The 26636-nt window shown below is 48.0% G+C and overlaps 1 protein-coding gene across 8 annotated transcripts in view; it reads left to right on the top strand.

Moving 5' to 3' along the window:
* PTPRS (protein tyrosine phosphatase receptor type S) overlaps positions 1–26636 on the top strand; it is a 247487-nt gene that overhangs the window by 33426 nt on the left and 187425 nt on the right. The window contains exon 1 of one of the 8 annotated variants that reach the window (XM_073323715.1): positions 17840–18035. The exons of the other annotated variants lie outside the window; for them this stretch is intronic. The gene's annotated coding sequence lies outside the window, so the exon portion shown is untranslated. Of the gene's footprint in view, positions 1–17839; positions 18036–26636 lie in introns of those variants that run through there. 8 annotated transcript variants of the gene reach the window in all.

Here is a 26636-nt window from a genome sequence, read left to right as displayed (position 1 = left end):
CATTTGATTTTGCTGATACCTGGCTGAGGCATCAGTTTGCCTTTTGTCTCTGATGAACTGTTTGGTAGCTGCTTTTCTAAACTTGGAACATGTCTCAGGAATGTCATATAATAGAATCTTATAACTTTATTTACAATGCTGCCACACATATTTTATTGGGACAATAATGATCAGAAAATTATGAGTTTTCAAGTAGAAAGAACAGGAGTACTTGTGGCACCTTAGAGACTAACCAATTTATTTGAGCATAAGCTTTTGTGAGCTACAGCTCACTTCATCGGATGCATCATTTTCAAGTAATACCTCACAAGGCATACTTTGTACAAAACACATTGTAGCTTTGTAAAGAGAGCGAACATAGGGATACAGACTGTATTTACCTAGCACATTACAAAGCCAGAGTAAAAGTCTTTCTTTGTCCTGGTCAGCTCATGCTTTGGGATGCATATTGTATGCTGCGTAGTATTTAAACATAGCATAAGCTCAGATGTAGTTAACAGGGAAACAGCAGGTTTCCAGTTGCATTGGTTGGCAGGAGCCGCACTGAGAATGCATCGCCCCGGGCCTGAGCGTGTTGTGTTTGCATGGAGGAGAGAGCTTGCTTTACAGCTGGAAGAGTTGGAGTGGGGGAAGGGGGAAATCCACAGGTGCCACAGTTGGTGGAGTCGGCACAAGACTGTGCTTTGAGCTCCGACACGCCGCTCTTGGAGTGCGACTATTTCAGGGAGAGGGCGAGGGCAGTCGCCCAAGCACTTTCTGTTACAGCACGTTACATGCCACGTTATTTAGTGTGTGTGTGTGTGTGTGTGTGAGAGAGAGATTCACTTACAAGATATCAAACCCCTGAGGGGCAGTGGAGAGTGCGGGAGGAGGGGGAGATCACTTCCTCTTGGAGAGCGCCGTTTTGGCGCTCGCTTGGTGTGACCCTGTCGCAGGATTTGCGTAGAGAGACTTGTGCCACCAGGAGAAACTGCAGCAGTTTCTTTTATTTAAAAAAAAAAATATGCAAACACACACAAGCGGACGCTTTAAAAGCGCGAGAGACGAGTTTCCCAAAGCTGCTTCCCGGCCGAATTCTTGCAGGAGGCTGCTGCTGCCCCAGTTTGTTGAGGTTTTCCTGGTGAGCTGCTTGGCTAAGCGGAACTTCACTGCTCCACCTAATGCAGGGATTGGGGCAATGTCCTGGTGAGAAGTTCGGCTTCGGAGAAGGGACAGGCCTGTGGGAATGCGGGAGGGTGCGGGAGGGAGTTCTTGAAGACGATCCTAACCTGTCACAGGCGTTTCTGGCTTACATCACTCGGGGATCGCTGCACACTGGGGCCTCTGAAACGCAGCCTGGCTCTCTGAGCATGGCTGAAGGCGGAGACTATGCAAGGAACTTATTTCAGGGAACGCTTGAAGAGGGTAGGGGGTGCAGGATATTACTGTTTTCCCCCTCCCCCCCCCATAACCTCTCCACCTGTGTAAAGGGCTTTGGAGAGGCTTGTGTGCGTGTGTGTACATTTTTCAGTGTGCTGCAAGACAGAGCTTGACATTTACCAGACGCCTCCCGGTCAAGGGACTGCGACCTCAGTACCAGCCACAGTAGATACCAAAGCCAGGGCGGGGAGGGGCTCCAGCAAGGGCAATGTCTGCTCCCGAGAAGGGGAAGGGGGCAGTGCTTGGCTATCTAGGAAAGGGCTGTCCCCGTTTCCATCATCTGTATTACTCTGACTTGCAGGGGTCTGGCAAATCTGCAGCTCCACCCCCTCTAGCTGCTGATGGGCTCTTCTCCCTCCCTCCAGCATCTCCAGACCCTTGCAAGGGGTGGGAACGGCCTCCCTATCTCCTTTCTCCCCTGTCTCTGTGCTTGGAGGTCTGCTCCCTGGTGAACAATGCCTGGGGCTACCTCAGCTGTCGCCCAGAGCTTTCCCAAGCAGTGAGGCTGATGTGATCCTTGACTGATTCACTGCTCCCCACAAGGTTCTGAGCAGCTGGGAAGCTGCACTGAGTCTTGTTAGCATCGCTCCGTGGCTGCGCAGCAAATCTTTAAGCAGCTGCTGAGGTGCTGGAATGCGCTGACTACAGATTCTGGAAGACTGCACCGCTCTGCATTCGCTGCACATATGAAAGGCACTCTGTCTGCAACCGGAAAGGCTGGAAAATAGAATACATCTAAACATAAACTTAAATCTGCACAGCAGTAGCTGTAGGGTCTCCTGCTTGCTGGGGAAGGCTCAGTGGGGAATCTGGGAATGGGCATGTCTTGTCCTGATTGTTAATTTCTGCTGGGTTCCTGCATTCTCTGAGCTACTGCTGTCCCTAGCAAGCAGGACAAGGGTTAGATATGTCATTCTGTGCACACTGCAGCCAGGACCACATGCTTCCTCTTCCAGGACAGCTCTCTGTGATAGAGCTCTAAAGCCACCGTGTGCGGGATCCTAATTTGGGACTCAAAGGATTGCCCCTCCTGAGGACTAATTAATCCTGTTTTTCAATAGCCTGCCTCCTGGAGGATCAGCCGTTGCATCAGATATGCCACCGGGCCTCCAGATGCTACATTTCTTACCACAGGGGGAACTGCTCATGGAAACTCTGCAGGAGGCAAAATGCTAATCGTCCTGCTCCATTACCTTTAGAGAGGCTAGCAGCTGCGGGGGGCTGGGAGGAGGAGAGAAGAGTCCCACCCACTGATGGAAACAAAATGCAACAGGCAGCTCCCGTTCCTGCGTGCTGAACGAGTCTCTCAGGAAGAGTCTGGGTCAATGACGGTGAGCGCTAGCAGCAGCATGGGTCCAGCCTAGCACCTCCTTCCTCTTCAGCCTACTTTCCTCCTGGGCGTGTGCACCCAGGAGAGCCATGTCCCTGGGTGAGGCCAGCCCCTTCTCTGGCGTCCCAAGCTCTAGCACCTCCCCTCCTGCTGCAATTGCTGGAGAAGCCCTCTGGCTTCTGAGGGGAGGGGGAACGGCAGCTCCTCTGCTGCAGAAGCTCTGTCCTACCCCTGCCGCTTTGGCTTCTCTTCTATAAGAACAGACATCCCGGGTCAGACATCTAGCCCAGTGTCCTGTCTTCCCACAGTGGCCAATGCCAGGTGCCCCAGAGGCAATGAACAGAACAGGGAATCATCGAGTCATCCATCCCCTGTCGCTCATTCCCAGCTTCTGGCAAACGGAAGCTAGGGACACCATTCCTGCCCATCCTGGCTAATAGCCATCGATGGACCTATCCTCCATGAACTTATCTAGTTCCTTTTCGAACCCTGTTACAGTCTTGGCCTTCACAACATTCTCTAGCAAGGAGTTCCACAGGTTGGCTGCGCATTGTGTGAAGAAATACTCCCTTTTGTTTGTTTTAAACCTGCTGCCTATTAATTTCATTTGGTGACCCCTAGTCCTTGTGTTATGAGAAGGAGTAAATAACACTTCCTTGTTTACTTTCTCCACACCAGTCATGATTTTATAGCCCTCTATCATATGCCCCCCTTAGCCGTCTCTTTTCCAAGCTGAAAAGTCGCAGTCTCTTTAATCTCCTCTAATTATTTCACTTGTCCCAGCAAGTGAAAGGTGACGGTGCTGTGGACAGCAGAGGGAAGGATTAGAGATGATTTCACTGGGACAGGGGGAATTTCTCTCTCTCTCAATAAAGAGGTTTTGAAGGGATTTGGAGAAATCCGTTAAAACCTTAACTTCCCCCCTACTTGCCCAGCCCCCGACACTGTTCTGTAAGGTGCTGCTCAGAGCCATTCCCTTTCCCTGTACGTTATGGTGTCTCCAAAGCCGCACCCTTTGCCGACTACGGAGACTGGCACACAACCTGCCCTTCGTGTTCCCTCCTGCCCTAGCATCATCTGGAAACCTGCAGTAAGCCGCGTAGGGAGTATCGTCCCCAAGGGGAAACCGGCATAAACGCTCTAACCCCAGCTGCTGTCCCTGGGAAGCCCTGCTCTCGCAGGGGTGGGAGGGTAGAAAGCCATCGGTGGTGTCACTTCCATGAATGTAGAACAAAGCTGGTTTGGCAGCATTTTGGGGCGAGTCCTTGACACCTTGCACTCCTTTGAAAAATCCCAGTCTCATCCCTTCCTATGTCGGGTGGGGAGACTTGGACCCAAACTCCCCTTGAGGTGGGAGGTAGATGCGGGTGCCTGGATGCCTGCGTCTTGGAGACTGACTTCACATGGATGTTTTGAATGTGGCCAAGACCTGTCCCCGGGAACTCCCCAGTCCCTCTGACTCCGTAGTTCAGATTTTGAGGCCTTAACGCATCCTGCAGTTTACAAAGAAGTAGCTCGTTGTTTTGGGCCGGGGAGGCAAAACGCATCAACAAGCCAGCGATTTCTTCAATCATCCTGCTCATTACACAGGGGAAAAATTAATACATCGCCTGCCATCCCCAGAAGCTATTTGTTAAAGCCAAAGATAATGATGGGCAAAATTGAGCCTGGCTCAGTTGCATGCTGTCTTTTAAGAATCCTTCCAAGAAAGGGGATCTGTTTTTGTGAGCTCCAAAATCTGTGTACAAGCCTTTCAGCCCCATAGGGGACAAGCCACTTTGGGTGGGGGGAGGGGAAGAGGAGGGAGCAGGACTTCCAAAAAAAAAAAAAACAAACCACAACAAAAAAGTCCAGATCATATTTGAATGTCCAACTTAAGACACTGACTAAGGCCCTTTTAAAGAAAAATGCCGAGTAACCATGCCCTGAAAATTGGGCCCCTTAAGGCGTCTCAAAAATCTTGAAAATGATGGACTAGCACTGTCAATCAATCGCAGTTAATGCTTGTGATTAATGCAAAACAAATTAACTACATTTAAAAAAAGCAGCTGTGGTTCATCGCAGTTTTAATTGCACCATTAACAATAGAATACCAATTTACATTTCTTATACATAATATTGGAAGTTTTTTCTACATGTTTCAAATATATTGATTTCAGTTACAGCACAAAAAACTAAAACAACGAGGAGTCCTTGTGGCACCTCCGAGACTAACCCATTTATTTGGGCATAATTCAGTTAAGGTGGAAGTGGCCTGTTCTCAACAGTTGACAAGAAGGGGTGAATATGAAAGAAGGAAGATTACTTTTGTCGTTCTGACAAGGCCAGTACAATCAAGGTCGCCCATGTAAAGTGTCTAAGGTGCCCCAAGAACTCCTCGTTGTTTTTGCTGATTCAGACTAACACAGCTATCCCTCTGAAACAGATTACTAAATGCACTGTGCTCACTTTATTTTATTTGAAGTGTAAAAAAGGTAGACAAAAGAAATAGTATTTTTCAGTTCACCTCATACAAGTCCACTCAGTCCTACTTCTTGTTCAGCAAATCGCCAAGACAAGCAAGTTTGTTTACATTTATGGGAGATAATACTGCCCACTTCTTACTTACAGTGTCACCTGAAAGTGAGAACAGGCGTTCTTATGGCCCTATTGTAGCCGGCACTGCAAGGTATTTACGTGCCAGAGATGCTAAACATTTGTATGCGCCTTCATGGTTTGACTTCTAGGCTCTAAAGTGTTCCGGGTTTTGTTTTTAAGTGCAGTTATGTTTAAAATAAATAAATAAAATAAAAATTCTGCATTTGTAAGTTGCACTTTCACGTTCAAGGTTGCACTCCAATACTTGTATTGCGGTTCATAGACCTGAAGTGTCATGTGAACGTTAACCAAGAAATCCTGCTGTGACTTCCAGAGTTGAGTTGACTTCCTGGTTTTTCAGGACTTCAGAACAACCAGTGCCCACCATCTGGCTGGCACAAGAAGTGGGACCACATCATCCCATCCTCCAGCACCTTTACTGGCTACCTGTTCCCTGTCAGCTCTCTCTGAAATCGTTCTCTATCCCACCTTGCAGAATGTCTCTTTCACAGTTTCCGCTCATATCTCTTCTTCCATGCGGTCTAGCCAGTTATGTGAGTGCCACCTTTTTTGCAGCTCCTGCTGTTTGGAACAACCTTCCTAAGTCTCTCTCTCTCTTGCTTCAAATCTCAGCTGGAAAAAATAGCTCTTCTCACTACCCAGCCCTCTGCTGTTTGGTCTCACGAATGGATGCTTTAATTTTCACTGCACAAACTGCTTTAATGCTAATTTACATTAGGTGTTTGAGTCTCTTATGCCGCCGCAGACTCTCTGGCGATTGGAGAACTAGTGAAATTCTGAACTTGCAAGAGGCCCGGTGGGCTTGTCTAAATACAAAGTTGCACTGTTTAACTAAAAGAGTGATATTGTACCACTTAAACGGGTGTCACTTTGTGCATAGACCCTGGCAGAGCTATAAACTTGGCTTATGTTGGTTTTAGCTTGTTTCTAGTTAAATAACCAGCCTAACGACATCAATGCAATATCCCACCTTTTAGTTAAACTGGTGCAACTTTGGGTGTAGCCCAAACCTGTAAACTTTGGGAGTGGGCAGGGGGAGCTATGGGCTAATGAACACTTAATCTGTCTTTGCAGATTCATCATTCTTGCCCCATTTGCCTTAAGGCTGAGAGCTCTGAGTGCATTTCCTCCCCCTTTCCCCCAGAATCACTCCAGCAAAACCATGGACAACTGGAGCTGATATTTCTGGTATTTTAAAGGTACGATGCAGAAAATAAATCTTTACAGGCCGTTTTTATATTAGAAGAGAGATAGGTAGGCAGAGTCTCTCTTTAGATAAAACCCGTTGTAGAGCACTTCTTCTGGTGAGTGGAAGAGAAGAGGGTCTTGATGTAGCACAGGGTACTGGCAATGAGGCTCTTCTTCTACCACTAGAAAAAGCAAAGGTGATCCCTTCAAGTTCACTGTTGCTGTAGGAGACCTAGGCTTCTCTGCTGTGATTCGCAGAGGAATATCACTGTACGTTCTTACAAAATAACCTTTCTGCGGAAGATAGCAGAGGTGGCCGTAGGCCCTGTTTTATTATTTGGGCTATGCAATCCGGTCAAGCCAAGCCACGGCGTTCTTATCAGTGATGTTCAAAGGCACAAAGACCTCCAGGAAGCTGAGTCATTTTGCAGCCCTCGAGAATGTGTGTCACGGTTTGTGGCTGCCCACATCAACGTAGTGGATGGTCTCTCAGACGCCACCAAAATTCTGCCACAGCACAAATTGTGTCTGGTACGAAACTGGTTCAGCAGGCTCCGTTGCCTTCGCAGGAAATCAAACCCTGCTGACATTGAGTGGGGTCCAAGACAAGATAATTATTTGTCCCTTTCTCTGCGGACCATGAAGCTCTGCCTCTTCTACTGTAAATCCCTCACTCTATTAAACTTACCCACAGCAGGCGACGTGAGGGCAAATGGCCACGTGGTGGATTAAGCAAGTCTTCAATTGACGGTAGATGTGACCTATCCCACAAGTTCGTCACGAGCTTTGCTTTGCTTTCCTCGCTGCGAACGCTGGGCAGCGCCGTATTGCCGGCCCTACGCGAGACAATCCTTCCCATCCATTAATCAGTGGACGATCAGTTCCCAGAGAGGCTACCATAAATATTGAGCCGAGAGTTAATTGGTGTTCAAAGCATTTTAAATGGATTTTGTGTGTGTGTTACTGCTTCTTAAACTAGGGTCTACAGGTTTGTGTAACTTGCAGAGGGACAGTGGAAAACCGTGTGGTAAAAAATGTGGATCAGACTCCACAAATATATGCAAGCACTTCAGTGCCGAAGCTGAGCCTATGGGCAAATAGCGCACCGCTTTTTCTGTCCTCGGACGCAGGGATATTTACTGGCTATAGCTGGCTAAGCCTTCACCCTTTATAGAGAGAAATTGAGGCAGAGAGAAGGGAATTCATTTGCACCACAGCAGGTTGTGAATGACAGATGGAACCCAGGAGAGCTGCCTCTAATACCCAGGCCAGCAGTCCCGTTTCTCCTCAGGGGCTGCGGGGATTGGTGACCTGTTTCATCTTAACCCCACCCCTGTCAGTTTCTATTAGGGGACAGCCTAGACCCTCGGTGACTGTTTCCTCCCCTTCCACACTGTCTCCTCACTGCTTTCCCCTCACTCACTGCTTCCATTTTGTAATGGACCAGGGAAGTAGCCATGTATACACGTGGTAATGCCGTGTGGCAGTCACTCCAAGCAGCACTAGGCTTTTTCTGGCATAAAAAGGACAAATTAAATAAACATGCGTGATTGCTTAAACATTTGTTTTTTAAATTAGCATCATTTTTTTTAATTGAAGTATTTGGATATGCTGTAATGGAACATTTTAGCCATTTTTTTCTCTGATACGATTTTTCCAGAATAATTGCTGATTTTTAAAAAGCAGATGCAAAAGTGGGGCCAGGTTTTTGGCTTAATCCTGTCAGAGCCATGGAGGGGAAGAAACGACCCCGTTTGGAGCTGTGGGGTCCGGACAAGTGTCCAGCAGGTTAGCGTTGGCTGGAGGCAGGGGCGCCGATGCTAAGACGATGCGGAAAGCTGGGGACGAGGCACATCTACATTTCGTGGGAGAGCCAGGAAAACCCAGAGCTTACTTCTAATGGTGAAAGCTGGCCCTGGGGTTCCCTCCGTCCTCAAAACTTAAGGGAAGGGTGAGGGAAAACTAGATTGAGCTTACAGTGTGGCCTAGCGGATTGGCGATTGGCTACAGACTCGGGAGAACCAGGTTCTATTCCTTGCTCTGCCACTGACTTGATGGGTGACCCTGGGCAAGTCCCTTTCCCTTTCAGTGCCTTTCTTTTTCTTGTCTGCATAGATGGTAAGAGACAGTTGCTGGCCAAAGAGCTTACAATGTGTATGTACAACGCCTAGCATAATAGGATCCTAAATCTAGGTAGGACCTTTGAATCTACTGGTATGTGACCAAGGATCTCTAAGCGGACGATCTCAGAAGTGTGGGCTGCTAGACTAATGCAGCTGACGAGTTAGTGTTATTAATGACTTTTTTTGGCGCTTTTTACCTCATTTGATTTGAATGCAAAAATTACACCTTGCCCCAGCTATTGATTCTCTGTCCTTTAAAATGACATTCCATGCAAGGAGGAACCATCGTCTGGCTAATGGGGACGCCTGCGTGCTGCTGCACTACCGTGAGCTGCGGTTTAAATAGCAAAAGGTTATCTGAGCCCACCCAAACGCTCAGCACTTCCCAAAAGTCCTCTCAAAACAAAGCGGGTCCTCGCAGCTTGCTCTGACAGTCCACAGGCCTGGGTTATTGCGGCTCTAAGGTATCTTTGAAAGTTTCAGCTCATTTAAAGGTGGGAAGAGTGACATGGGGAAGGCACAGAGGAGCCCAACATAAGGCTGGAGCCTTTGGGGAAACCAGTGCTGGCCCTAATGTTCTGTAACCGCATCTGCCAGCACAGGAACACTTGGCTAGACCAGGCTGGCTAGCGAGCAGCTCCTTTCAGACTTGGAGGTTTCAGGGGCAGGAGAGAGCCTCCGCTACTCCCGATAAACTCCTGTAGTTAAGAAGAGTTCAGGTGGGAAAAGTGGAAAGAGAGCTGGGAGCAGGTCAGGGAGGCCTGTGGGTCCTGAACCTCTAGACGAGCATGCAGTTAAATTCATGGGCTCCCAGGGCATGTCACTGCTGCAGTGGTGAGTACATGTGTTTTTTTTTTGGGGGGGGGGGGCGCGGTAGGGCTGGTGCTCTATTTATTGCACACCGATAGGTGTGCGAGAACAAAGATGGGCCTTGCCTGGAAGAATTCATAAGAATGCCACGCTGGGTCCATCGAGCCCAGTGTCTTGTCTTCCGACCGTGCCCAGTGCCAAGTGCTTCAAAGGGAATGAATTTATCGACTGATTCATCCCCTCTCATGTAGTCCCAGCTACTGGCAGTCAGAGGTTTAGGAATACTCAGAGCATGGGGTTGCTTCCCTGACCATTTTGGCCAATAGCCAATGATGGACCTATCCTCCAGGAACTTATCTAGTTCTTTTTTGAACTCCGTTATACTTCTGGCCTTCACAACATCCCCTTGCAGTGAGTTTCACAGGTTGACTCTACGTTTTGTGAAGTAGTAGCTCACATACTAAGGCCCTGATCCTTTAATTGGATCCGTGCAGAGGGATCCTTGCTCCTGACTTTGAGCTCCCCATTGCAGTTGGCTGGGTCCATGTGGATCCAATTGCAGGATCAGGACCTTTGCATGGACAAAATGCAACCAGTGGAAAGTAGATGGATGTAGATGGTTATGCAATAGGAGTGCAGTTTTCCAGCCTTGCTTTGCATACTTCCCTGGAGGTTTTAGGGAGTATTTTTTTAATAATAAAAACTTAATAAATCAGTTAAATCCAGTGAAACTTAAAGTAATTAACTGTTGTAAGCGGGGGATGGGAGTTTGTAGAGCATCCTCTTCCGGAAACTAATAGACCCTGTGCCTCCTTATCTTGATGATTTTCATAATTTAACTGAATCCTGAGGTAATGGATCTGATGAACTTTTATGGAGCTAATTTTAGATTTAATGGACTTCTTGGGTTGTTTTTATAAAGGTACTGTTTTTAAAATGTTGATGCACTTGAAAGGTAAGATAAGAGCAATAGAAGCTGAAATAAATCTGAAGAATCTTCCAGGGTTTTTGGCTAGCAGCAGGTCCACTCCGAGTGCACCGACCTTGCCACCTGAAACCGCCCTTGGAAGCCATCTTAAGAACCCAGGTGCTTTTCCCCCTGGGCAGTGAGCTGAGCACATGAAAGGAAAGAAGCTGAAGACCTTGCCTTCATGCCAGAGCATCGCTGCCAGTGTTTTTTGCCTTTCTTGAATAACCTTTGACCCCCTGCCCTCCCCCCCGGAATGAGGGAGCTGCAAAGCCGGGATCATCTATGTTAATCTGGTCTCATTGAGGCAGGATCAGTGAAACCACCTCACAGATTCACTGTATTATGGAGCAGATTGAGGGACTTAGCGAGCAAATTTAATAAATATCATTTCGATATGACTTGGTGGAAAAAATCCATGGAGCAGCTGATGTCGGAAGCGCTGTGGTGAAGGCTGAGGGAACGGGGGCTGGTTATGATGGGGTCTGTGTTGGGGAGAAGGACGGAAATGCCATCAGCGTCTCTCTCCCCCTCCTCCCCCCATGCCTTTAGAAATGGGGCTTGGGGGTGATGTTCACTTGGGTTGGAGGGAGAGGCTGAGCCGACAGAGCAGATGGCACGTGTTTGAGCTAGGAGCCAGGGCCGAGTGGTGTGTGCCTAATGGGGGGGCAGGGCTGTATGGGTGCTGGGTGAGGCCTGGGTGGGGGCATGTGTTTCAAACGAATTGGAAGTGGTACAGGATTTGGTGATGCTCTCTGGCAGTGTGAGGACATGGGCGAGGGGGGCTGTTGAAGGATGCACTGTCCCTTTAAAAAAAAAAAAAGTGTATGCCCTAATCCTGCTGCAAGGTGCTCTGCACAGTTTGACCCCCTCTGCCCACCCAAAGGCTCCAGCAATGCTCCGCACAAGGGTACGGATCTGTCCGTCTGAGGCAGTTTGCAGGATCAGGGCCCTTAGAAGATGTTTTAAGTGCTAGAGCTGGGTGTCTTGTTTTTCAGTATTAAAAGGACACGTTGAGCCAGATCATCAGCGGGTGGGAATCTGTGTAGCTCCATTAAAGCTATGCCCATTTACACTAGCCGCTGAAGTCAGTGGAGCGACATGGATTTACACTGGCTGAGCTTGTGACCTGTTCGGAGGGGAAAGCAGGGGCGTGGGATTTCCCCAAGAGTGGGGAAGGGTTACGGATCTCTTTGGTGGCAGGAGAGAGGACATTTTTTCCCTGCTCTGTCCTTTGTCTTATGAGGTTCCTTGTAGTTCCTGGTAGAGTCTTTGAGTTGTGCTCTAACATGCCTGAAATGTCTTTGTTGAGCTTTCCAGTGGAAAAACCAGTGTTGCCCTGACAGGCTCTAGGGGCAGGGGGATGGAAGGGAGGGGCTCAAACACTCATCACATTCAGATATAGCTTTTAAGCTATACACTTCAGCTCCATGGTGGGTGTCTGAGGCAGGTAGACGTATTTATCTTTCTGTGGGAGGAGGTTTGGAGGAGAAGGAAGCAGGTTTGTGTGGTGATTGTGGCTTCTCTTGCTGATGCCCTGTTCTGGAAGCAATCTTTTACCCTGTGTAAACTAGTTCGGTGAGATGCACTGCAAATCTCAGCTCCAGCCTCTGGAAGCCCTTGAGTGGAAGGTGTAGCGCTTGCAGGCAGAGAAATTGACTGACCGCTTTGTCTTTGTCTCTTGCAGGACACACACCCCCCACCCCCCCCCCCCCCCCCCCGCCGCTGGAAAAACACTTGGTTTAGAATAAATATTTGACCTCTTGCTAACCCCTCTTTCCTCCCAATCTCATTCGGTGAAGAGTGAAAAAGGCTGCGGCCAATCCAAGAAGGGCAAGAGCTGGGGACCGTATCATTAAAATGCTAAAAATGAATGTGCTGAAAACAGACACAATTGGGTATTTAAATCCCTGAATGAAAAGAGTGTGTGTTACAGGGCTTGAAGGGAGCTGGTCTCCCAGAGCCCCTGGAAAGTATGCGGTCAGGCCTGCGCTATTAATTTTTTGTTTCTGGTTTTCAAAGGAACTGCAAAACCCATGAGGGAGGCAGATGCCCTCCCCTCAGCCATGGGCTGAAAAACGGGAGAGGGAGTTTTCACTTGTCCCTGGTGGTGTCAACTGGGTTGGGGGAGAGGATAATTGCCAATCACTAGGTGTGTACAAGGATTGTGTATACATGCTCTGTCTATGAGTGTTCACGTGCTCAGGCTTCAGCTGTTTCACCCTCACTCCTTCATGGTTGAACACTTGTCCTCTTTGTCCTGGCATACGCACACTGGCCCCCAGGTTCCCTCTTGAGCCACCAGCTCTCTCTGTTTGTCACTCCAGCTATCGTGCTTGTACCTTGATTACCACAACTAGTGTGCATTGGCAAAACCCTCTTTGGGCTTGGTAGGCGCTCGTGCGCCACTCTTAATTGTGCTCCTTGCACTTTTTAGTGCAAAACAGTAGCAGTCAGGGCTAGAAAAAACAGCTAGGCCTCATTAACCCACCCCACTGTCTCTTGCCTTATTCTTCCTTCTCCAAAATCCTGCCACCCCTTTTTTTGCTTATTCCCCAAGTTTGGTATCACCCCTCTGGCAAGCCCCTGGATGCAACTCCATTGTCACCCCTTCCTGCAAAATCACCCATTTGCATTTACTCAGTATTCTTTTGGGGGTGGGGTGCGTGTGGTTAGAAAAAAACACAGCCTTCCCTCACTTCTCTGTGCATGTGTGTAAGGACCTTTTGTGGGTCCTGAATGCCCATGGAGCTGCCCCTAAGTCAGGTATTAACTGGCTGGCTGGGCTTTGGGCCAGCAGCATGGAGCAGATCCATTGGCTGTTGGATACTTAATGATCAAATGAAACATTTCAAAGTTTTAAAAACAACGCCACCAAACTGCAGGCCCGTCTGCTGCCAGAAACCCTGCTTCCCATCAACCCCAGGCAGTGAGAGAGAGTGGGGATTTTAAACCAAACAATTCCCCCCCTCCCCCCCCCCGACGGTGGATTGGCTGCCAAGGTTCTCCGAACGGGAAGTTCTGTCCCTCCTCTCTCTGTATCGGATGTCAGGTTGGCATGGAAAATTCCATCTGTTTTCAATCTGGATCCCCCTTCGCATCTCTTAAGCATCTTCTCCTCCCTGCTCCCGCTCCTACATTCCCTCCTCCACATCCGCTGGGGCACACACATCAAGGGAATCTACTTGGGTGACTCTTCTTCTTTTTTTCTTTATTTTTCCTCTTCTTCTTCTTCTCCTAAAAATGAATGTGACCTCCCTTATGCCCTGCTCCTCCCTTTCCCTAAATACTCAACGCTAAGGCACATGCAGCCTTTCCACATATGACTGCCTTGTATATATAAACGCAGGCTTGCCAAGAGAACCTCCAAGCCTGGGACTACTTCAGTCTTCGGCTTGCAGAATTTCCAAATGACCAAGATTTTTAAACTTGGATCCATCAAGAAATACTAAAATCAAGGACTGGGATGGAGGGGGAGCCAGGATGTTCCTTTTTGAGGGCTGGAAGGGACCTCAAGTGGTCATCAAGTCCAGCCCCCTGCACTGAGGCAGGGCCAAGTAAATCTTGATCAGTCCTGACAGAGGTTTGTCAACTGGTCTTGAAAACCACCAGTGATGGGGATTCAACAGCCTCCCTTGGGAGCCTGTTACAGTATTTAACTACCTTTAAAGTCTGAATGTTGATCATTTGCTACAGATTAAGCCAATTACTATTTGTCCTACCTTCAGTGGACATGGAGAACAATTTGAGAGAGAAAGGTGGGGAAGGTAATATTTTTTTATTGGACCAATTTCTGTTGGGTGTGAGAGAGACGCTTTTGAGCTTACACAGAGTTCTTTTTCAGGCCTGGGAAACCTACTCGCAGTGCCACAGAACAATTGACCGCTGTCCTCTTAATAACAGTCCTTAATGTATTTGAAGACTGTTACCAGGACCCCTTCTGTCTTCTTTTCTAAAGACTAAACATGCCTGTTTTTTAACTTTCCTCACAGGTCGCGTTTTCCAAACCTTTTTATCATTTTTGTTGCTCTCTTCTGGACTCTCTCTCTCCAATTTATCCACATCTTTCTTCGAGTGGCAACCAGAATTGGACACACTACTCCAGCTGAGACCTCACCAGTACTGAGTAGAGCAGGACAATTACCTCCTGTGTCATGCATAAGACACTCCTGTTAATACACCCCAGAATATTAGCCTTTTTCGCAACTGCATCACAGTGTTGGCTCATATGCAATTTGTGATCTGTTGTAACCCTAGATCCGTTCCTGCGGTACTATCACCTAGCCAGTTATTCCTAATTTTGTAGTTGTGCGTTTGATTTTTTCCTTCCTAAATGTGGTACTTTGCACTTGTCTTTATTGAATTTCATCTTGTTGATTTCAGACCAATTCCCTGATTTGTCAAGGTTGTTTTAATTCTAATCCTGTCCTCCAAAGTGCTTGTCACCCCTCTTAGCTTGGTGTCCTCCACAGATTTTATAAGCATACTCTCTGTTATCCAAGTCATGAATGAAGAAATTGAATAGTACTGGACCCAGGACCAGCCCCTGCAGGATCCCACGAGAAACATCTCCGCCAGTTTGATAGTGAACCACTGAGAACTATTCTTTGAGAACAATCTTTTACCCAGTAGTTAGCCCATCTGATAGTAATTTTATCTAGACCACATTTCCCTAGTTTTCTTGTGAGAATGGCATGTGGTACTGTGTCAAAACCTTACTGAAATAAAGAGATATCACATCTACTGCTTCACACCATCCACTAGGCCAGGAACCCTGTCAACAAAGGAAATTGAGTTAGTTTGGTTATTCTTGACAAATACATGTTGGCTATTCCTTATAACCCTGTTATCCTCTAGGGGTTTACAAATTGGTTGTTTAATAACTTTCCTAGTATCTTTCCAGATCTCGAGGGCAGGCAGGCTGGTCTAGAATTCCCCAGGTCCTCTTTGTTCCTTGTTTTTAAAATCCGGTGCTATTTTTGTGCCCTTTTCCAGTCCTCTGGGACCTCATGTGCCCTGGATGATAATTACTAATGGTTCCGAGATTGCTTCAGCTAGTTCCTTAAGTACCATCGGATGAATTTCATCAGGCCCTGCTGACTTGAATATGTCCAGCTCATATCAATATTCTTTAATCTGTTCTTTCCGGGTTTTGGGTTGCGTCCCCTCCCCCATGTTATCAATATTAATTTTGTCGAGTATCTGATCACCATCAACCTTCTTAGTAAACACTGAAGCAAAATAGGCATGAAGCACCTCTGCCTTCTTGATGTCATCCGTCATTAGCTTTCTTTCCTTGCTAAGTAGAGAACCTGCCCTTTCCTTCATCTTTCTCTTGCTCCTATTTAAATAACCTCCTTCCTGCTGCCTTTTATGTCCCTTGCAAGGGGTAACTCATTTTGTGTCTAGGCCTTTCTGATTTTGTCCCTGCGTGCTTGTGCTACTCTTTTGTGCTCCTCCTTAGCCACTTGTCCACATGTCCACTTTTTGTAGGATTCCTTTTTTGATTTTCTAGTCATTAAAACAGCGAATACACAATGATTTGCTTCCACCCTGAAGCAAAGCATCGCATCTCTATGGGATTTCAGATTAACTTGAACACACGTAGGTAACAATAAGTATATCATGGTCTTTCTCTGCAGAAGCCCTCTTTTGTCCCAGATCCCCTTCTGTAATCTTTTTTGTCATCCCGTACTGTGTTATGTCTTATTTAGACTATAAAGTCCTCAGGCCAGGGATTATCATCGCTTTTTTTATGCCTGTGAAGAGCCGTGCACACCTATGGTGCTTCATAAATAACAAAAGGGTTTTAAAAAAATCCCCAGGCTTTTTATAGTCCGATAAAGTTTGCCTCCACAGTAGCAAAAAATTGATGTTTAGTTTATTTATGTTTCATCTTGTCGAAATGTGTAGCGGCGATTATCCTGCAGCCGTTCCCCTTCCACCCGTCCTAGGCCATGGTTGTCGTGGGCTGTGTCTGAAGTAGGCTTTTGTACCAAGGTTTCTCATTGTTGCCATCGCCAGTGCAGAGAAGATACCGGCAGCTTAACCGTGATGGCGTCTAACCGAGCTCGGAGCAAATCTGTGTGACGCTCATAGACTGCGGTAAAGCACCAGTGACTGCCTGCAGCCCTGTTGGTTTGTTTGGTCTCTGCTAGGATTGCAACAGTGTTGGCTAACCTGTATTGAAATATACACTTCTTTCTCTAGCGGGGACCAGGCCTGAACGAAGGGAGATCTGAATTCTAGTACTAGCTGCTCTGTTAACTGTGCTGTGCGCCCTTGGAAGGTTATTCCGTCTTTGTACCTCAGTTTCCCTTCAGTATAAGAGGTGAATAATTAACTGCCCTGCAAGGGGGGCATGTGAGGCTCAGCTGTTTGCCCGTGGCTCGGAGATTCTCCAGCTGACAGTAGCCAAGATGGGGAAGCAACAAATATAAAAAAGGGAGCTGGAAGACTTTTTTTAATAATAATTAATAATAATAAACCCCTAGAAACAATAACACAGTGTGTGTCTTGCTCTCCTTGCCCTGGTTCTTGCCTGTTGGGGCATGAGGCTAGCAGCCAGTTTGGAATGGGAAATGTGTGAGCTGTCTCTATTTGCTACGTTGCAGCTGGACCAGGCTGGGGCCCAGGTATAAGTCACCCCCTCCCTCAAAAACAAAATCCCAACCTTCTCTGCAGCTCCAAACTCATGGATGGAAGGGAGATTTACCCCGGGGAGCTGAAGGCGTTACTGGCTGCTACGCCCTGGGGGTGGGCGGGAGGAGCTTCCTGCCCCCCTCCCACCAAGGCAGCGCATCGTCTGTGGGGCTTCCCCCAACTTCATCCCTATCCCTCACACCATCATCCCTTACAGGGCCATGCCAGCTCAAGTCCCCCTCCATCCCATCTTCCCCAAGGGGTCTCCCTTCCCCCTCCCACACCCATTTCCCCCATGGAGCTCCTCTTCTTCTTCCCGAAGACCTTCCACTATGAATTTTTCCCTCCCCCCATCCCACACATGTTCCCCTATAGATCTCCCCACTCCATGGATCAGCTCTCCCTCCCCCAGGGGGGCTGGAACAGTGTGTACAGTGGGGGTGCTGAGAGCCATTGAACCAAACTGTAAATCCTGTATATGCAGGGAGTGTTGCAGCAGCCCCAGTTCCAGCACCTATGCCCTCCCCTATGGATCTCTTCCCCCCCCCCCCCCGGATCTGCTCCCCCCCTTTCCCTTCCAACACCCCGTCCCCTATGGAACTCCCCCACCTATGGATCTGTGCTCCCCTCCTCCCCTGTCCCCGATGGATTTTCCCCTACAGACTTTGTCCTGCTTCCCCTCCTCCCCCCCACCCCACCCACACCTCGGTCTCACTCTGTATGCTCCCTGCCCCTCCCCTGGCTCCTCCCAGCCTTTGCCCCCCTTCCCCCTCCCGGTCCCATCTCGTGTCTTGCTCCAGACCCTGCAGGAGGTGTCACCCCCTAACCCCCTCCCAACCCAGGTTGGATTAACGGGGACCAGGCGCCTCATGGATCCCTAGCCGCTGCCTCTTGGCCACCAGTGCTGCAGCCGGGGGCCCCTCTCGGGGGCTCCAATGGGAAGGCTCCAGCCCATACGGTGAGTCCTGCAGCCCGACTGGGTCTGAAGTGTGTGTGGGGTGGCTCCTGGCACCCTGGGGCTGTGGGACCTGCATGGGGCTGTTCTCCATCCTCTGCTCCCCCCGTTTCATCCCTTCGCCCCTGCTCTGTGTCCTCCTCTTCTGCCATCACCCGCTTCCCATCCTCTGCTCCCCCATTCCTCCCCCCCCCGCTCCAAGTTCTCTCCCCCCATTATCCTCTCCGCACCGCTTCCTTTCCTTCCCCGTCCCTTGACCCCTTTCCCCTCTCCACATTCTTTGCTGTCGCCTCATTCCCCCTCTCCTTTTAACTTCTTCTGGTGCTCAGCTCAGTAACTGCCCCTTTAGGAGCTAGCCCACATTGCTTTCCTGGTGCAGGATAAATAGAGACCCCCTTTCCCCTCTGTCCCCCCCCAGATGTTCCCAAGAGTTGCTCCCCACCCCAGTCCACCAGGACCCCTAGGGCTGCTCCCCTGGCTCTGTGCTAGATTAGACCCAGAGCAGATTTTACTTGTTACTTTATTTTCTGGTGGCTGAGTTTAAACCATCAATCCAGAGTTTCCTTTTTAAGGGAATAATTCCCTTCTCCAGCTTGGGAACATCCAGAGCCAGTTACAGTTCAGAGAGCTTCCCCTGGGCTGCTTGTTAATCCGTCTCTTGCCTTCTTTAATTTTGTGGTTGATCCTGCCTGTCTGCATGTCTCTCTCTCTTTTAAACTGGAAACGAAGGGTTTTTTTTCACCCCCATTTATTTGCTGTGTGTTGATTTTGTTTCAGCAAAGATCCCCTCGTTCCCCCTCCCCCCATGTCTGTAAATACCCCTCGGTCTGTGTCTGGCATGTTGCATCTGGTATCAAAATATAAGGTTTAAAAATAAAGTTAAAGAATCCTCCTTGAGCCAGCTGCTCCCAGACTTTAGGGGAAAGGTGGATTTGTTTTGTGTGGGGTCAGACTGGGAACTGGCTTGCTGCTGTTTGTAGATTTCAGTGGCATCCAAATTATAACATCCAGGTTTCACTTTTTTTCCTCCCTTTTTGTCTTAGGGCTTTGGGGGATCGATGATGTTGTTTAATTGAAAGGGGGGAATTCTGTGCAATAAAGATTAATGGTGTAGGTTAGCATTATTTTGAAATCATTAAAGGCACATTGATTCTCCCCCACCCCTACCCCCACCGCTTTTAAATCTGCCAAATCGTTTATTGGTGCGTTTATTTGCAAAACAAGGGACAAATAAATGACTACCTGTGTCAAGCTTCCCCAATTCATGCAAAACTCCTCTCTTCCCTTTATAAAAGTGTACCAAGGACTGGCTTCTTCTGTTTAAAGATTGACATTTTCCAAATCATCCTTTTTATTACTTATTTTTCCAATCTCTCCAGCTCCTCCGTGAGATTTCCTCTTTTTTTTTTTTTCCTGACAAAGGGCGGGCTAGATGAAGGCACGATACACAGTTAACACATGCATAACACTGGAACTTGATTGATACTGTCTCCTTTATGTACGGGGCTAATGTGCATATTTACAAGGTGTAATTTTTGTACAGTTTCTGTATCCTGCTGCAATAAAATGTAACTTTTTTTTGCTGCTTATCGAGCTGCTTGGATGCAAAATCTATTACACCCCTATTTCCATTGCAAAAATGTAGTCCTTTTTTTCGATCAAGAGGTAGAATAGACTAAAACTCTTCACTTTAGAAATGTGAAGTAGAATGGGAGCAGCTTTGTTGGAAACTTTCAGAGAGAAGTGGCCATTTTCCATCCCTTTCTGATTTATATCTTCTCTCTCTTCGCCCTCCCCCCACCTCAAAACCCCCTGGAGTTCCCACTCCGGCAAGGATTAATACCCTTCTGTTAGAGGGAACTTTTCACAGCAAAACTCCAACTGGAATTCTCAGCAGCTGGGCCGTTAGAGGAACACTTTAAATTAAATTTAAATTTATGTTGTTTGCTGTCTGAGAACTCTCCAGCAGCTAAAGAGGAAAATGTAAAGATTAAGCAGATTGTTACTATTTATGAAAAGCACTTTCAAACATTAACATTATGGTACTTTTTTTTAAAAAGAATTCTCTAGACTGTACTTTGCCAAGTAACGTCTGTGCTTACTTTCCATTCCTCTTCTGAAAATACCAGCTAGAAGCAGGCAAATCACAAATTCAGCTGCACTGAGATCACCACATGTGATAGAGAATAAAATCCCTAATAATATCATAGTAGCATGCTAAAAAAGAGACTTTCCCTAAATAGCCCACCACCTGCATTGTGTGATCTTCCTTCTTTTTTAACTGGTTTTGATGTACATCAGGCATGCTTTTGTCCACCCACTGACAATCAGTTATGCAGTCTGTGAAGGTGCTTGTCAGTTCCAGAATTTTACAAGGTGGATATTTATAACTGATGCTGTTTGGTTTGTTCCCCGGGGGGGGATATCTTTACTTAACTGCTGATTTTCTTGTTTAAAATGTGTCTTCATGATTGTTTTTTCTTTAGATTCATTTTAGTATAGGATACCTAGTATTTGTGCATTTAAAATAGACCTCACACGTGTTGGATGTTAGTGCGTAGGTTTCTGTGGGAGGTAAATGGGGTTCTGTTTACCCTGCAGTGGTTCTGGTTGAATCCTTGCTGGATTGAATGGTGATGTATCAGAAACAGCGCAGGGGATCACCATTTTGAGGGTGTCTCGTCCCTTTCTCCTGTCTATTCCCCCCCCCCAGGAATAAAATCGGTTCCACTCACAATTCTTTCACATTGACCATCCAGGAATGGCAAGGAACTTCACAGATATTAACAAACATATCTTTGTCAGGTAGGAAATGTGTCATTATCCCCATTTTACAGACAGGCAAACTCGGGCACAGAACCGTGAAGTTACTTGCTTGAGCTCACACTGCCAGACAGAGGTAGAAATGAATCAGGGAGTCCTGATTCCCAGCCCCTTGGTGTAACCACTAGACATCCTCCTTTCACAGCAGAGACGCAAGGCAATGATGGTTGTAGTAGTTAATAGGGTTGCCAACTTTCCAGTTGCACAAAACCGAGCACCTTTCCCCGCCCCTTCCCTGAGGCCCTGTCCCTGCTCATGACATTCCTCCTCCCTTGGTGGCTCACTCTCCCGCACCCTCACTTTCACTGGACTGGGGCAGGAGGTTGGGGTGAGGGCTCCAGGGTGGGGTTCAGGGTGTGGGAGGGGGCTCTGGGCTGGGGCAGGGAATTGGGGTGCAGGAGGGGGTGAGGGCTCCAGCTGGGGGTGTGGGCTCTGGGGTGGGGCTGGAAATGAGGGGATTGGGGTGCAGGAGGAGGCCCCAGGCTGGGGTTGGGGCCGGAGTGTGGGAGGGGTCTGCAGGTTAAAGCAGGGGATTGGGGTGCAGGAGGGGGTGAGGGGTTCAGGCTGTGGGGGGGAGCTCTGGGCTGGGGTAGGGGTTTGGGGTGCAGGGGAGTGAGGGCTCTGGGCTGGGGCCAGGGATGAGGAGTTTGGGTGCAGGAGGGTGCTCCAGGTTTTGCGGGGGAGGGGTTGGCGCCCAGTCAGCGGTGCAGCGGGAGGGCTAAGGCAGGCTGCCTGTCCTGCGCGTAGCCTGGAGGCAGCCAGCAGGTCTGGGTCCTAGGTGGAGGGGCCAGGAGGCTCCACGCACCGCTCTCGCCCATAGGCCCCACCCCAGCTCCCATTGGTCAGTTCCCAGCCAGTGGGAGTGTGGAGCTGGTGCGTGGGGAGGGGCGCAGCGCGTGGAGCCCTGTGGTCCCCCTGCCTAGGAGCCAGACCGGCTGGCCGCTTTCGGGGTGCAGCGTGGTGCCAGGACAGGTAGGGACTAGCCTGCCTTAGCACTGCCAACTGGGCTTTTAACAGCCCGGTTGGTGGTGTTGACTGAAGCCTCCAGGGTCCCCTTTCGACTGGGGTTCTGATCAAAAACTGGACATTTGGTCACCCTTGTAGTTAAGCCTATTTACCCTCAAACCAGAGAAGATGGAATGGTGTATTTGGGGAAAGAAGTGCCTCATTTGGGTGTTCCAAAACTCAGAAGAGACACTTGGAGGGTTCAGAGTGGGGATGGGTTAAATACACTTGGAGTTGCCTGCTCATTTCCTGGAAAGGCGATAGTTGCATTATATACTTAAATCCCTCCTTATCACATGATATGTTATCCTGTTTCTTAACCTCAGTCCTGGAGAGTTCCAATCCTCTTCTCTTCCCAGTCTGTTCGGTAGAGGCCATCCCAGAATTCTGCCTATAGTTACCTTTTCTTCCTATGGGATGGCTATTTAGTCCTGGAGAAAAGTGCCAGAATAACAGCCTGGGAAATTGAGACCTATCTTAGGGTGAGATCGGAGCATCAGAAGTGTCCCTGCCCCAAAGGTAGTGTGCTGTATAATAGCAAAGAGTATTGTTATGGATAAACCACAGATATGGACTCGGGAATAGGGTTATGTTCCTGGTTCTGCCACTGGTTTGCTGGGTGACCTTGAGCAAGTCACTTACTCTTTCAGTGCCTCAGTCTCTCCATCTGTTAAATGGGTATGCTGATGCTGGCCTTCTTTGTAAAGTGCTTTGAGATCTCCTGGAAAGCAGTGTCTGAGAGCTAGGTATTATAAAACAGCCAAGACGAAAGGTGGGCAGAGATGGATAAAATGACTCACTGAAGCTTGCAGAACATTGGTGGCAGGGTCAAGTATAAAACGCAGGTCTTCTGATTTCTAGTCCAGTGCTTCTGGCGTCTTGCCTCAGTCTGTAGAGTGGGTGCAGGCCAGCAGTGCATCTTGTCCATGCTACCTTGCCATCCAAAGGACTCCCCTGTAGCATAAGAATAGAAAATTTGAGCTGCATAGCCAGTCAGGTCTCGGCACTTCTGCTGAGACTGCCAGAGAGGGTGCCAAGCGCAAGAGTGGGGGGGTTTTGTGGGTTTGACACCTGCCCATTAGGAGCTAGATTGAAGCCATCCGTGCATTTCACGTTGGTCTTTGTATAGCCATCACGTTGTAGCCGTTACTCACTTAGGATGGATTTTAACCAGTGACCCAGAGATGAAAGGCTCTGTCATTAATCATAGAATCATAGAATATCAGGGTTGGAAGGGACCTCAGGAGGTCATCTAGTCATTACCTGCTTCCCCTGAGCTATCCTGTGCCCCTGTATCTGAAGAGATTTTTGTACACGCCAGGTACGTTTTATTTCTGCACCGGGCTTTGCTGTTGGACTGAGCACAGAGATTGCACCAGGTCCTTTGACAGCAAGCGAGTGTAATCTTGTTACATTTGAATTTATTTCATTCTGCATTTGTGGGTATGAAAAATGAACTGGTAAAATTAGGGACTCTGGAGAATGTAAGACATTGTGTTTGTTCAAATGCTGACTGTAGGAAAACATCTGTCAAAAGCTCTCTTTGAAGGAGTAGCTGCCCTTCCAGAAGTATTTTGTAGGAGTAATAATAACTGTTTCAATATATGAAACCAGCTGAATCAAGAGGCACCGGGGAGATGTTACAGCAGTAACTGCAGCCTGGCTGATGTAGGTATGGAGATGTATCAAACAGAACCATGCAACGCCATTACTTTCACTGAGCCCATACATCCTGTGACATTTGCATGGTGACTCACTTCTTAGCTTGGTACAAGCTCACTTGCTGGGACACGTACAAACACTCATGGCAAGAAGGGTTTAAGGAATACTATTCGGAACTGACTTTTTCTTTACAAAGCACTTCAGGCATGCTTATGAGGGGCGCATGAGTTTCCTTGCGTGCTGATTGGTGTTCAGATTACTATGGTAATGGCAGCATTTAAAAACCAAGGACCGGATTCTGCAGCCTTCACACACAGGAATAGCCCTTAGTCAAATAAGTCACACAAGTTAGGGTTTCAGGATCAGTGCCTGAGTCTGTAGGGTGACTTTCCTACTGTTTCTGATCTGTTAAATGTCTTTAACTGTCTGACCTGACAGATGGGCTGTTTGCGGCTCTGTAACTGTAGCCAAAGAATCAGAGCCAGCCCCTGTTTTGATCATTTTTCAATAGTTCATTTGGGTTTAATGCCTCTCTTACAATTGATTCTCTCTTACAAACAGATTCTCTGATAATGGCGTCTGTGCCATTCTGATGGGACCATTAGTATAATAGCAAAGAGTATTGTTACGGAATCAGGATATGGAATTTATATAGAATCATTATGCTGACAGAAGTCGTACCATAAATAAAACGGTGCTGTAACACAAGCGCTAAACTCACATGTAATAGAGAAAACGACAGTACACGCTCCCCCCGAGCCTGGCCCTTTGAGATTTCATCCTCGAATGGTGAGAGAGGATTTTCACGTGTGGCCGCTGCCCCTGGGGAGTGGGAAGGCCGCTGCCAGTGCAGGGCTAATGAAGATCTGCTTTTTCCAGGGATCTGTTCCAGTATGGTTGTGATGCTGTTGGAAGTGGGAGGGGAAAGCGCTTTCCATGTGACGCGTTGCCCATACAAATCAGGGAAACCGTCACTGGAGCCTTTTCAAAACCCAGCCTAGGAGATTGTTACAAATAATGAGTGGTATAAATGGGCTGTCGCTTTTCTCCCGCAGGGCATTCAGTTTTGCTCTTGAGCTGGCCGTGTAGCCCCGTAATGTTCCAGGACTAATTTGAGATGGGACTTCTGTACACATGCTCTTCTTGGGTTGTGGGCAAACAATATACATCTGCAAGGCTCCTGCCTTTGTGGTGTGAATGGGGGAGAAAGCTAGCAATTACATTTGTGGAATTCTCAGAACGGGGTTGGGGGGGAATAAACCACCCAGAAGTCTTGACGTTGCAGGCTGATAAACCTATCATGCCCTGATACAGCAAACGAGAATGTAAAAGACTACCCCCTACCCCCCCACCTCAAAAACAAATTGAGTGAAGGGGAGAGGGGAAATAGATTATTTGGGGGAAATTATTACATGTTCGGGGGGGAGGGGGAATTTTCCTTTCACTTCCCTCCCTACAAATAAATCCCTGGAGAAAGGCATGTGGCAGGCCAGTCTTCAGACTTTATTTTATTCTTTTAAATATAGATAATCCGGATGGCTAATCTGTAGCTTCGTTTGGCTAGCAAGACCCTCTTGGGGAGGGCACAGGAAGATTCTGGGAAGCAGTGCTTGCAACAGCAGTGTTTAAACAAAGTAACTGCTAACGCTGTTTCATGTGGACAGAACATATAGGTCTTGGTTTTTGTTTTTTTTTAATTCCTTTTTAAATGATGACTCCTGCCTTCTGTCTGTCCCATCCTCCCTGTCCCTTGGGCTGGGATATTTTAGCAAAGAGTAAAACAGGGGACACTCTCTCAGATGTGGTTTTGGTTTTGTTGGCGTGTCCTCTGGTGAGAGACACAGCCCCTTTATGGCAAGACCATACATCTTGCTGAGATCGGCTGGGGCATTTTAGCTGCGGGGTTGGGAGCAGAGGGAAGGTTAGTTGATTGGACAGTAATTCCCTGACAGCCGGGTCCAGTGTGTGCTTTGAATTTCTCTTGCCAGAGGCCCCAGTTGGGATACAAAAGGTGGAGGGGTTAATTTTTTTTTTATAGCTCATTCTCCCTTTGTCAGTGAACATCTGGTGGCTGGAGGGGGGAGGGTGGCCTCTGATTCTAGAGAATTTGATGGAGGGGGGCAGTTTGGGAGGTGGGTGGAGGGGGGAGTGATAGCAGTAAGTCAGGGCTTCTTGCAGGTATAAAGAATGCTGGGATTCAGGTCGCCTTGATATTAACTGTGAAGGAGAGGGAAGGGAGGAAGAAAAAGCGAAAACTTCCCAATAAGTGATTCCCCCCCCTTTAAAAAAAAATCACTTTTTTCACTCTGTGCATGGGGTGGGACTGACCATCGAAACAAATGTGTTGCCAATGTTCTCCTCTTCTGGCTGCCCCTCCCCACCGGTTCAGGCTTGGAACCAGCCCTTTGTACTCTGAGTTAGTTCTCCCCAGTTTTAGGACCACTTGTTCTTCGTTTGCTCCATGCAGCCACACGCGCTCCAGATTCTTCAGTAACCTCCCTTCCCCGAGATGAGCTCTAATTAAAACTTCATCCTCTTACTTAAATAAGAAAGAAGAAAGCCTCCAAATCTTCGGTCATCGGATCTGGGTAGTTTTGTGCTTCATCTTCTCTTCTGCCGACAGATGGACGGGGGATTCCAGACAGGGAAACAGCCTGGCTGCAAGCAGGAGGGGGTGAATGGATGCTAGGTTCCTACTGTCCCTAGTTCCTTTGGTAGAGGAGTGGGTGAGCAGATTTTTTTTTTTTTTGAGCCTTCCCCCAAGGGTAGATCTTTCGGTACCCTTTCTCCTCTGCCTCCTATTCAGTGATTTTGGGTTGGGGTGGGAGACTTGCACCAAGTCCCTGGCAATAAAAGTGGAATCTCTCATTTCATTGCTTTTAACCCCTTCCACTGGAAACTCCCCCCAACCCACCATTATGGTCTGTGTGCGCAAAAGGGAATGTTTATGTAGCAGTGGGAGCTCCTTCAAATGGGGCCTCTAGGAAGAGTCCTGGTGAAATCCAATATCCTGCCACCACTCTCAGTGGAAGGATCAGACCTTTGTATAAAAACTGCTTGTAAGATTTAATGTCTATTAGACCTGCCTTTTGGAAACTCTACCCTGGGGAGTTG

The sequence above is a fragment of the Lepidochelys kempii genome, chromosome 25 (genome assembly GCF_965140265.1).
Source record: "Lepidochelys kempii isolate rLepKem1 chromosome 25, rLepKem1.hap2, whole genome shotgun sequence".
Classification (NCBI taxonomy): Eukaryota; Metazoa; Chordata; order Testudines; family Cheloniidae; genus Lepidochelys; species Lepidochelys kempii.
The sequence above is the reverse complement of the archived record's forward strand: the minus strand, read 5'-3'. Positions and strand labels throughout refer to the sequence as shown.